The sequence below is a fragment of the Vulpes lagopus genome, chromosome 11 (genome assembly GCF_018345385.1).
Source record: "Vulpes lagopus strain Blue_001 chromosome 11, ASM1834538v1, whole genome shotgun sequence".
Classification (NCBI taxonomy): Eukaryota; Metazoa; Chordata; class Mammalia; order Carnivora; family Canidae; genus Vulpes; species Vulpes lagopus.
The window spans coordinates 75853966-75866964 of record NC_054834.1 but is presented as its reverse complement, the minus strand read 5'-3'; the positions used below and the strand labels follow the sequence as shown (position 1 = coordinate 75866964).

General features: G+C 45.8%; 1 protein-coding gene and 1 pseudogene across 1 annotated transcript in view; one reads left to right on the top strand and one right to left on the bottom strand.

Moving 5' to 3' along the window:
• The window catches only part of MAJIN (membrane anchored junction protein), a 37596-nt gene extending 35981 nt beyond the window's left edge, over window positions 1-1615 (bottom strand). The window contains exon 1 of the mRNA XM_041722237.1: window positions 1606-1615. The gene's annotated coding sequence lies outside the window, so the exon portion shown is untranslated. The remainder of the gene's footprint in view (window positions 1-1605) is intronic.
• Window positions 1616-8609: 6994 nt separating this feature from the next.
• On the top strand, window positions 8610-9058 carry LOC121501508 (annotated as a pseudogene).
• Window positions 9059-12999: the final 3941 nt, after the last annotated feature.

The window sequence follows — 12999 nt, the reverse complement described above, 5'->3', positions numbered from 1 at the left end:
GACACTCCTATGTGTAATAGAACCAATAGTGAAAGGGACCTTAAGGGAAATGGGGGAAACAGAGTGGGTAAAAATCAGAGAGGAAGACAAACTACCATAGACTCCTAACTCTGGGAAACAAAGGGTTGCATAAAGGGAGACGGGTGGGGGGATGGGGTAACCTGGTGATGGGCATTGAGAAGGGTAGGTAATACGATGAGCACTGGGTGTTACACTACATGTTGGCAAATGGAAGTTATTTTTACTTATTTTTTTTAAAGATTCCATTTATTTATTCATGAGAGACAGAGAGAGAGAGAGAGAGAGAGAGGCAGAGACAAAGAAGCAGACTCCATTCATTTGAGGAATATACAAAAAATAGTGAAAGGGAATAAAGGGGTAAGGAGAAAAAATGAGTGGGAAATATCAGAAAGGGAGACAGAACATGAGAGACTCCTAACTCTGGGAAAGGAACTAGGGGTGGTGGAAGGGGAGCTGGGCCGGGGATAGGGGTGACTGGTGATGGGCACTGAGGGGGGCACTTGATGGGATGAGCACTGGGTGTTATTCTATATGTTGGCAAATTGAACACCAATAAAAAATAAATTTATTTAAAAAAAGAAAGAAGAAGCAGGCTCCATGCAGGGAGGCCAACATGGGACTTGATCCCATGTCTCCAGGATCACACCCTAGGCTGAAGGTGGTGCTAAACCGCTGAGCCACCCAGGCTGCCCGGTAAATGGAATTTAAATAAAACTTTTAAAAGTGCGACTTCCTGGAAAAGGTAGCCTTAGTAAATTTTTGAGGGGACGATATGAAGTCCTTACTGGGACATGCTCAATTTCAAGGTGCCCCATGAGATACCCAGAGAAAGATTTTGGGTAGACTGTTGGGATACTGTGGTAGATTTACTACCAGCACAGGTGCAAATGAAGGAACTAACGTTCAGAAAAACCAAGGATGTAGATGTGTAGATGTGCATCTACAAGATGCCCGTGTGCATCTTCCCGCTTTCTCAGACGCCGAGGTTCAAAACCCGGAGAAGCCTCATCAAGGACCAGGACTCAACTCTTCACCTCCGAGGTTCAGTCAGGCATTCAAAAGCAGAAACTCACAGATTACTAAAACATGATGTGACAAGAAAGGTCTCAAAGGGACTAGCCTTGCTTTCATGGCAACCGCTATGCCTGGGTCCAGGGAAGGCTGCAGACCAGAGCAAGTGTTTTCCTTGGTGGGGGAAAGCGAAGGGGGACAGAGAGGGAGGGCAGGGAGGGGAGAAGGGGACAGAGGTGGAGGGAGGGGAAATGGGAGGGGGGGAGGGATGGGGAGGCGGAGGGAGGGGGCAAAAGGGAGGCGGAGGCGTTCTAAGGCGCCGAGCGGCCAGGGTCTGGCCTAGGACTGCTGGGGCCCCCGGGGCGCTCAGCCCGGGAAGCGGGTCTGTACGAGGCGCCCCCCACCCCACCGACCCCGGACTCTCTCGCACTCCCGCGGCCCGCAAGCGGCCACCCCGCCTAGCCCTTGGGGGTATCTGCGGGACGGTGGCGCCGGGCCTCAAACTCTCCCTCGGAAAATAAAGGCAAGAAAGCGCCAACTTCAGGGGAGCACCAGGCCTCTGTGGGCCATTACCTCAGACCCAAGAACTTCCCAGGCCCGGCCAGGCTCCTACACAGGCTTAGAGTTCTTCGCGCCTCGTAAAAGTGGCCTCAGCCGAAGCTGCCACTAGAGAGCGCCCCCAAAAGCGGCGGGCGTCCACGGCCCGAGGAGCGCGACTCCGTGACTCTCTCAGACCCCCGCGGGCGCTTTGGCTTTTGCCGCGCGCCCGCCAGGCCTTCTGCGCACGCGTCGCTGCGCTCCTCCTCCCCGCCAGCCGGGCGTTCTGCACATGCGCAAACGCGCTTCCTCGCCTCGCGTAGCGGGAGCGCGCACGCGCGCGCAGGCTTGGCCACGATGTGCGCGTGCGCTGCGTGGCGACACCGCCCTTGGGTTGCGCGAAGCCGGGGTTGGGAGAGGCCTTCTGGCCCACCCGTCGGAGCACCGGCCCCGGGCGCTTTCTTTGGTCGCTACGCAGCCTGTCTGCCGATTGTTATTTTTACGCAGCTTGTCCACCAATTGTTGGATTAGCGCACGCTCTGTCCCTTGGGTGGTCCGGTCGGGAGCTGCTTCCTGCGGGGCACCTACTACGTGTCAAACGTCGTGCAGGCACTTCCATACTCGCTCTCCTTCTACCCTGACCGCCATGTTGTAAAGCAGTCATCAGTATCCTAATTTTAGGGCAGCCCGGGTGGCTCAGCGGTTTAGCGCAGCCTTCAGCCCAGGGTGTGATCCTGGAGACCCGGATGGAGTCCCACGTCAGGCTCCCCGCGTGGAGCCTGCTTCTCCCTCTGTGTCTCTGCCTCTCTCTCTCTCTGTCTCATGAATAAATAAATTATATATATATATATATATCTCCTAATTTTAAAGAGTCCCGGGAATGGTCCTCTTCACTGCTCTTGCTGTTCCCATGCTTGGAATGCCTCCTTCACCCCACTTAAAAACTCTTTCACATGCCCAACTCTTTGAAGGCTGAGTCTTGTCCATCTTTTTATACACAAGAAATTAAGCCTCTACTATTTATTGGGTAGTACATGCAAAGACCTGGAAAAGCAAGGCAGGAAAAGAAAGAAGTGGATGGAAGGCAGGGGGAAGAGGAAAATAGATCTCAGGTAGGCACTTGCCCCACCTAAATAAGGCATCTGTTACCCAGTGTCCCACTGAAGGGAGGCCTTTTGAGAAGTGTGGACTGGTAATGCCAGATCTGATTTTCATGGGAAATCTCCCAATTTAAAAATGTTGGCAGCTGATTTGTGGACTGAAACTAACACATTTGTGTGCACAGGTCTTAAGCCACGCATTTGTGACTCTGACCTTGTTTGGCAAAGAGTAGAATTTGACCAAGTTAGTTGGAGGTGAGCCCCAGAGCAGGGCAGCCTTCTGACAGCTGTTGTGAACACATCCCTTGCACAATCCATGCTGGGGAACCAAGAGAAAGACCCTTCTTTGGGCAGAGTGGGGATGGGGTCCATGCAGGGTAAAGGAATCAGGATTCTGGTGAGGCTGGAGAAAACTATTCTGTACCTGTGCTGTTTACTTATAATCCACCAACCTGGATATTACTTGTACCTAAGATTGTGGTAAACAAGGTTGTGAGTCTTAAATGGCCACTTGTGATGTACATGATTTCCTATGGAGGATGACCCTGGTCAAGGGTGAAGGACAGAGGAAATAATCGCCGGACACAAATACTCTTTATTTACAACCAGCCGGAAGGGAAATAGGCAGAAACCCAGGGGATTCTAACCAAAAGCCTTACTTAATACAACCCCAAATGACCAAACATCCCACTTCTTGCCATCTACAATTATGAGGTGCCAAATGAAATAAAAGGAACACACTGACACTTTGAGTAAGATGGAACTGAAGTGTCTCCTGGCAGACCCACACACTGCTGTTGAGGCTTGGGAGCAGCACCTGGTAAGCCAGAGGTGGCTTCCCAGCCTACGTGGTCCACTGTTATTTCCTTCCTGTTTGCACAGGGTAGCAACTACATGTTGGGCACTTTCTTTTATGATGAGGCCAAGGCTGCTTCCACTGGGGCTGTGGCTGAGGGCCCTTAATGGGATGCAGCTAGAGGGAGGAATTCTTACCTGAATTAAGAAGAGAAGGGGCAGAGAAGGGCCAGAGAAGGGGCAGAGCTGACACCTGAGCAGGAATGTTAAGTGCCCAGAATTTCAGGAGGAACTTAGAGCAAGTAATATTATTAGAGAAGGGAGGTTGCAGTATTTCCATTAAGAGAGTGGATTCCGGAATTTGGAGCCAGTCAGATAAAGGGATAACAAATATTTAATCAACAAATATTTATTTGAGTAACTATTAGCAAGCACTATTCTAGCACTTTGGGGATACCTTGGTGAAGAAGACAAAATTAACTGTCATTATGGAGATAACCCTGAGATTAAACTGGATGGGAGGATCGTAGCTTGCTTTCGTGAGCTACCCAGGAGGGCTGTATGACTGACCTTGCTTAAAGAGCTACAGGTGGCCCATTCATTGGCCACCATAGACAAGACAGTGGAAGGGGCAACGCTTGTGGGCTTGAGGGCTGCCTTGTACCTTGATATTCTTTTTTACTTTAAACTGGTATTGCATTTATTTTTTTTAAAGATTTTATTTATTTATTAGAGAGAGAGAGAGCACAAGTAGGGGGAGAGGTAAACAGAGGGAGAGGGAGAAGCAGGATTCCTGCTGAGCAGGGAGCCCAACGTGGGGCTTGATCCCAAAACTCTGGGGATGATGACTTAAGCTGAAGGGAGACACTTAACTGATTGAGCCACCCAGGTGCCCCAAACTGGCATTACGTTAAAAAGAAAAATTCTGGATCCCTGGGTGGCTCAGTGGTTTAGAGCCTGCGTTCAGCCCAGGGCGTGATCCTGGAGGCCTCGGGTCGAATCCCACATCGGCTCCCTGCATGGAGCCTGATTCTCACTCTGCCTGAGTCTCTGCCTCTGTGTGTGTGTGTGTCTCTCATGAATAAATAAATGAAATATTTTTTTTAGATTTATTTATTTATTTATTCATGAGAGACACACAGAGAGAGAGAGAGAGAGAGGCAGAGACAGGAGGAGGGAGAAGCAGACTCCACGCTGGGACCCTGACGCGGACCGGATCCCGGGACCGCAGGACTGCGCCCCGGGCCAAAGGCAGGCACCAAACCACTGAGCCACCCAGGGATCCCCATAAATAAAATCTTAAAAAAAAATTCCCTGTAGTAGCGTTCACTGTTTTTGGTGTATTAAGTCTGTTATTTTAACATATGCATAAATTCAAGGGTAGATCAGGAGAGAGAAAGAATAGTTTTGTCACTTCAAAAAATTACCTTAGGTTACCACTTTGTAGTCAAACCCTCCTCCTACCCCAATCACTGGCAACCTGTTCCCCCATTCCTAGTTTTCCAGCATGTCACGTAAATGGATTCATACAGGATCTAACCTTTTGGAATTGGGTTCTTTCTCTGGGCGACACATTTAAATTTATCCATGCTGTTGTATATATCCATAGCTCATTCCTTTTTATTGCCGAGAAGTATTCTTTTTTATTATTTTTAATTTTAAATATTTTATTTGTTTATTCATGATAGACACACAGAGAGGCAGAGACAGAGACACAGGTAGAGGGAGAGGCAGACTCGCTGTGGGGAGCCCGATGCAGGACCGTCCCAGGACCCCAGGATCATGACCTAAGCCAAAGACAGACACTCAAGCACTGAGCCCCCCAGGCACCCCTGCCGAGAAGTATTCTATTGCATGATATTCCACCACTTTTTTATTATTTGCCTCTTGACATTTGGGTTGTTTTAAATTTTTGGCAATCTTGAATAAAGCTTCTATAAGGATTGACATACCAGTTGTTTAAGCTTAAGTCTTCATATTTCTCAAGTAAATACTTAGGATGGGGATCTCTGGGTTGTATGGCAAGCGTGTGTTTGGATTTATAAGAAACTACCAAACTGTTTTCCAGATTGGCTGTATTGTTGTGCATTCTTACCAGCAGAGTATGAGAGTTTTCACTGCTGTGCATCCTTGTCAGCACTTGGTATGTTAATTTTATTTTATTTTTGCCCACTATAATAGATGTTAATGGTATCTAGTGTAGATCTAATTCATATTTCCCTAATGACTAACGTTGAGCATCTTTTCATGTGTTCTTGGGATTCTTGAGAATTGATAAACCTGTACCCCAACTCACAAACCAACCTACAGTGCTAAAGAGACTTATATGGATTCATATTTGTTTTTTTTTTAAGATTTTATTTATTTATTCATGAGAGACAGAGAGAGAGAGAGAGATGCAGAGACACAGGCAGAGGGAGAAGCAGGTTCCATGCAGGGAGCCTGACATGGGACTCGATCCCAGGTCTCCAGGATCATGCCCGGGGCTGAAGGTAGCGCTAAACCGCTGAGCCACCCAGGCTGACCAGAGACTTATATGGATTCATATTTGGCCTGGCATACTGGAACATTTTAGCAGCAATGCTTAGCAGATGACAATTGGCTTGAAAGCACACATGCCAGATCTGTCAAGCCAACAAGCAGGCGGCAAGAGGCTCCTGGCTGCTAGCACTGTCTCCTCTGTTCCAGGTTTTAAGTAGAGGAAGATATTTTTTGCCTTTGCCTTTGGGATGTGCTCCTTGTCAGACTCTACATCATCACTGCAATGTTTTGTGGGTTTTTTTTTTTTTCTTGGGCCTCCTATTTAACATTTTCCCTTTCTTCTTTCCTTTGCTAAATAACTATTTATTGGAAGCTCACTGCATGCCAGGCACTGTGCTAGGCTCTAGGATCACAAAGTTGAAGAAGATGCCAACTCACAGTAGGTTCTCATTCTAATGGGGGGATTGACATAAAGCAGATTTGTAAATGCAGTGCAGTAAGGGCACTGATACATCAGTGTTCCAGGCCTTTGGGGACCTAGAGGATGATTCTTAACCAGCCAGGAGTTGAGAGGGCTTCCTGGAAGAGAAAACAGCTGCAAGGAGTCCTGAAGGATGGGTGGCTCTTGGGCTAGGAGACACAAAGAGGACATTCTAGGCGGAAAGACAGGCTGCGCAAAGGCCTAGCAATAAGAAATAGCAAGCTGTGTGTGCACTTTTGTGAGAAGTTCAGCTTTCCTCAGATCTCTGTGTGGAGGTGTGGCATGGCAGGAGATGGGGACAATGAAGGAGATAGGGGCTAGAGCATGGAGAAGCTTGTGCTGACAATCTTTAATTTATCCCCAAAGCTGTAAGGTACTTTTGAAAGTTAGATTTGGCGTGGGGTGCCTGGGTGACTCAGTCAGTTAAGCGTCTGGCTCTTGATTTCGATTCAGGTCATGATCTCAGGGTCTTGAGATCAAGCCTCGTATTGGGCTCCACATGTGGAGCCTGCTTATGATTCTCTCTTTCCCTCCCCCTCAGCCCCCACTCCACCCACTTATGCACTCTCTCTCAAAAATAATAATTATTATTACTGTTATTTTTAAAGACTTTATTTATTTATGAGAGACACAGAGTGGGAGAGGCAGACACAGGCAGAGGGAGGAGAAGCAGGCTCCATGCAAGGAGCCCGATGTGGAACTCAATCCAGGGAATCTGGGATCAGGCCATGAGCCAAAGGCAGATGCTCAACCGCTGAGCCACCAATAATAAGAATTAAAATAAAATTTAGATTTTGGTTTTAGAAGTGCCTTCCTTTTCCATTTTGCTAACTCATCCTTCAAGGCACATCTCAAAGTCCACTTCCTCTGGGAAGTCCTCTCCAATCCCCCTAACCAGAAAGATTGGCTCCTTCCTAGGGCTCTTTGCCCACTTTGTACTTACTAATCAGTCTGCCTGGAGGGTGGGACTATAATTTGTCCCACTTCGGGCTCCTCATGACACTTGACACGGGGCAACACATAGAAGGTGCTAATAAATATCTGATGAATGTGAATGAATTTGTGAATGGAGGAAGTTTTCTGGGCAGCCCAGCTCCAGAATCTGTCAGATTATACTAGTGCTTCTCAAATTTGAGCATGTGTCAGAATCACCTAGTGGGCTTGTGGATTGCTAAGCTTAGTCTCCAAGTTTCAGGGGCCTAAAAATTTGCATGTTAAACAAGCAAAGTAAGTTCCCAGGTGATCATGATGCTGCTGGAGAGGACCACACTCAGAGAATCTTTGATGCGGTTGTGGTTACAATTCACGTGCTTCTCATAGCCAAGCCCTAAGCCAGGCATTGTCATGGGGCCCTCATCGCTGCTGTTTATCACAGTTGTCTGACCACCTGACCTTTCAGAGGATCCCTTCACAGGATTTCCTTAGTCTTGACTCTGTTCCATCCCTTAGAGCTGGAGCTGGGCATTACAGTGCCCTTTCCTGTTCCTTTTCTCCCAGGGCGTCACATGGGTTCCTTAACAGTCTTCTCTCCCACTGAGTAGTTCACCAGTGAGCTCCAGAGGACAGGACAAATCCCGAGTGTGACCTGTGAAGAAGCCTGGGATATATCATGGCTCTTCCTAATAGGTTCAGAAAGGGGTCTTGTCCGCTTTAAGAGCCCTGCTTCCTGGGCTTCTGGCAGCTCCCCATCTCCCTCTTCCTGGGTGGGAAGAAGCTGCTTAATTAACAGCTCCACTTCCTGCAGCACCTGGGGCTTCCCCTCCCCTGAGCTCCTGCCACCTCCCTTTGGGCTCTTTGGGCTTCCCAAGTCAATTACCAGAGCCAGGTGACGTCTTCAACCCTCAGCTGGGGAAGGCTGGAGGCCAGAGACTGGCCTGGCAGGGCCACAGGAAAACTGACTAGTGCAGAGAGGCAGTCCTGGGGGTAGGAGCAGGGAGGTTTCCTAAGGGAAACTCATTTGATCGGCTGGTTTTCTCTGCTTTGCGTTTTGGTTGTCTAGGTTCTCTGCAAGGCTGTAAAACCCTGAGACTGCTCAAGTGTGAGCCTTGTAGAGCTCAGGGATGCAATGCGTTGGGCTAGGTCTGCTCAAAGAGGCCTCAGAATCCTTCCTGGCTCCTCCAGTGCCAGTAGCCCTAGATGGAATTGCAACCCAAGAAGCTGGTGGGCTGTCTATCTCGAGGTCCATGGCCAACAGTGAATGCAGCTTCATTGCCATCAAGACTGATAGAGTCCAGTGCAGCCTCTTTGGAGAGATCATCAAGCATTTTAAGCAAAAGGGATTATTCCTCATTGCTATGAAATTAATTCAGGCTTCGAAAGACCTTCTCAAAGAACACCGACTTGAAGGACCATTCATTCTCTGCCGTCCTGGTAAAGTACTTGCAGTCAGAGTCTGTGGTTGCCATGGCCTGGGAAGGGCTGAATGTGTTGAAGACAGGCCAAGTGATGCTCAGGGAGACCACCCCTTCGTACTCCAAGCCTGGGACCATCCCTGGGGACTTCTGCATCCAAGTTGTCAAGAACATTACCCACGGCAACAATTCCATGTAGAGTACAGAAAAAAGGCTTATGGTTTTGGCCTGAAGAGTTGGTGGATTAGAAGAAATGTGCACAGAACTGGTTCTATGAGTGACAAGAGAGCAGACCTTAGTGCTTTGCCCACTCTGTTCCTTTTCCCTCTTATGGGCAGGGGGCCAGGCTCTAACAAATCCAATTATTTTTGAGAACTTCCTTATAAACAGGAGGATAACTGGGAGTGCTCCCTGTTCAGTATTATGTGCTACCATCAGATTAAAATGTTTCATCCCCCTCAGCCCCTCACCCCAAAATAAGAGAATCTTTCTAGGTTCAGCTTAGACCTTGGAGGCCTTTGTGGATTTAGTAAAGAGAGTTAATTTCTGCCAGTTGTGGCTGCCACAAGACAGAAACAGAGAACTCCAGCAAGGAGGTGAGAGAGAGGGACCCCTGGGTAGCTCAGCGGTTAAGCACTGCTGGCTTCAGCCCAGGATGTGATCCTGGAGTCCCTGGATCGAGTCCCACATCAGGCTTCCTGCATGGAGCCTGCTTCTCCCTATGTCTCTGCCTCTCTCTCTGTATCTCTCATGAATAAATAAATAAAATATTTTTTAAAAAAAGGAGGTGAGAGAGACTCTGGAGAGACCCCTTTAGAAGACTTATCCTTGGAAAGGCTTTGTGTTTGGACCTAGCTGGGTGACTGAGCCCTTAGATGCTCAAGTGTGCCAAGATTTCTCCAGAGAACCTAATCTAGACACTAGGTCCCAGGCCCCGTCCAGGGTGTCACATTGCTGGGGGCTGGGCAGCACTCTGTATTTGTACCAAGAATTCTTTTTTTTTTTTTTTTTAGATTTTATTTATTTATTCATGAGAGACACAGAGAGAGAGAGGCAGAGATATAGGTAGAAGGAGAAGCAGGGTCCCTGCAGGGAGCCTGATAAGAGACTCAATCCCAGGACCCCAGAATCATGACCTGAGCCAAAGGCAAACGATCAACCACTGAGCCACCCAGATGCTCCTGTACCAAGGATTCTAAATGGGTTTTGTCTAAATTAAAATATATACTTATTATGACAATCTTCAAACATATAGAAAAGTTATACACCTACCTTCCTGGACTATCATTCTTATTTAACTCTACTTGCTTCATCTCATACCCTTTCATCTACCCATCCTTTGGCCATCTATCAAGCCATTATTTTTTGAGAATTTCAAAGAAGCTACAGATATTGGTATACTTCCCATAAATACTTTATCATGTACTTCATTAAATAAGAATCATATTGATTTATGAGTTTTTTCTTTTGAGATAAAATTTACATAAACTGAAATGTCTAAATCTTAAGTGTACATTTGCTACATTTTAACAAATGCATACACCTATGTAATCCAAATCCCTATCAAGATATGGAATACTACCAACACACCAGAAAACTCCCTCATGCCCCTTCCCAGTCAATCCCTGCCCTCACTTCCACCACCACCACCACCCCTGGAAGTTACCACTATCCTAATTTTTATCTATCATAAATTGTTTGCTTATTTTAGAACTTTATATAAATGAAAGCATATAGTGTATACTATTTTGCATAAAGCTTCTTCCACTCAGCATATTTTTGAGCTTTATTCATATCAGTGCAGTTTGTTCCTTTTAATCCCTAAATGATATGCTACTGTATGAATACACTACAGTTCATTTGTGCATTTTTCCAATTGATAGCCATAACTATTACACCAATTGCATTGTGGAGTAGCTAATGACATAAGAAATGCCTACGCTATTCTATTAAGAAAACATTTCATGATAGAAAACTTATATGCAATATGATCCTAACTGTGTGAAAAAAATAATTTGTAGTAAATATGCTAAAATGTTAAAGTGGGCTTTGCTATGCTCTAAAACCTTGTTTTTATTAATTAGTTTTATATTATTTATTTTTACAAATAATTATAGATTCACAAGAGTTGCAAAGGTAGTATAAAGAAGTCCTATACATTTCATCCGTTTGTCCTCAATGATTACATCTTACATGACCTAGTACCATATTAAAACTAGAAAAACGTCATTGCTATAAATTGTGTGTGTGATTCAGAATAATTTTATCAGGTGTGTAAATTCATGTAATTATCTCATTCAAGGTACAGAATTGTTCCATCCTCAAAGATGCAACCCTTTATAGCCACATTCATCTCCACCACCATCTCTAACCCTTTGCAATCACTAATCTGTGCTCCATCTCTATAATTTCATCATTTTGAGAATGTTACATAAGTGGAATCATGCAGTATGTGGCTTTTTGAGATTGGCTTTTTTCACTCTGCATCATGATCTCGAGATCCATCAAAGTTATCAGGTATATCTGTAGTCATTCCTTTTTATTGCTGAGTAGTATTCAACAGTATGGATAATCCCCCCCCCACACACACACACACAATTTTCAAAGTTCCTACTAAACATGAAATATTTTAATTCTTAGGAAAAAAGAAAAGTATTGACAGGGGGCGGGGAGTGCAATGAATAGAGTAGCAATTCATGCCTTCAAGGAAATATTGTGTTGAATTAAATAACAGAAATTTTAGGTTTGGCAGTCACCTATGTAAGTTTTTCATTTTGCAGGTGTCCTCCTTGCAATATCCTGATAGGTAGTTGTGCAGCCTTTGTGTGGATATTCCTAGTGACAGAGAACTCACTATCAAATAAAGCAGCTCATTAAATTGATAACAAAATGTGCCTTTCTTCCTAGAGCCTACGCATGACTGAGAGAAGATCTTCTGTCACAAGTTATTTTTACCCTGCCTGGGGTCTCTTCCCTGTCTCCCCTAACCAGGTAAACACAAGCCCATGACAGTGAGCAAAGCCTGCAGAGTCTGAGCAAGCCATTGGATATGCTAGATCCAGGAATGTCTTTTCTAGGGAGATTTCAGTATTCACTGGCTTAGAAAAGCAGGAGGCTGCAGACCTTTAAAAATGGAACAAAATTCTGCATGAGCGCACACACAGATACCCACAGTCCCCTAAGAATAGTCTCCTTTCTGCATTGTAAGATGCCCCCCACCCAGAAGGCACTGATGCACTAATCCAAGAGGAAAGGTCTCAGATTTTCTCCTGCTTCCAGTCCTTTGTAGTCGACCTAAGATAAATTTTCTTTCCCTTCAGCTTTCCTTGAGAGCAGACTCTGATCTGTCCATGGTTCTGATTGTTAATAGATTTCACTGGAAGGCAAGGCTTGGGTTATTTCATTCATTCGTTTGTGATAACTAGCATTTATTGAGCACTTAATAAGTGCCAGAGACTGTGATATGCTCCTTATATTCAGCTTCTTTTTTTAATTTTTATTTATTTTTGATAGTCACACAAAGAGAGAGAGAGAGGCAGAGACACAGGCAGAGGGAGAAGCAGGCTCCATGCACCGGGAGCCCGACGTGGGACTCGATCCCGGGTCTCCAGGATCGCACCCCGGGCCAAAGGCAGGCTCCAAACCACTGTGCCACCCAGGGATCCCTTATATTCAGCTTCTTTTTACTGAAGTCTTCCAGACATGATGAAGAAGAGCACAGATCATAAACATACAGCTTAATGATACATACAGTGAATGTATTTCATACAGTGAACCAAAATGAAGATCAAGAAATAGAACATTATTAGCACCCAAGAAGGCCCTTTATCTCTCCTTCTAGGTGCTATCCTCCCATTGTAACCACTGCCTCGACTTTTTTTTTTTTTTTTTTAGATTTTATTTATTTATTCATAAGAGACACACAGGAGAGGCAGAGACACAGGCAGAAGGAGTAGCAGGCTCCCTGCAAGGAGCCTGATTCGGAACTCGATCCCAGGACCTCAGGATCATGACCTAAGCCAAAGGCAGACACTCAACCACTGAGCCACCTCGGTGGCCCCAACTGCCTTGACTTTTAACAGCATAGATTACTTTTTTCCTACTTTTGAAATTTATATAAGTGGATCATACAAATTGCCTTCTCTTTTGTGTCTGTCTTCTATAGGCCAATATTATGTTTGTGAAGTTTTTTTGTATCCTTCTAGATAGCTGTAGTTTATTT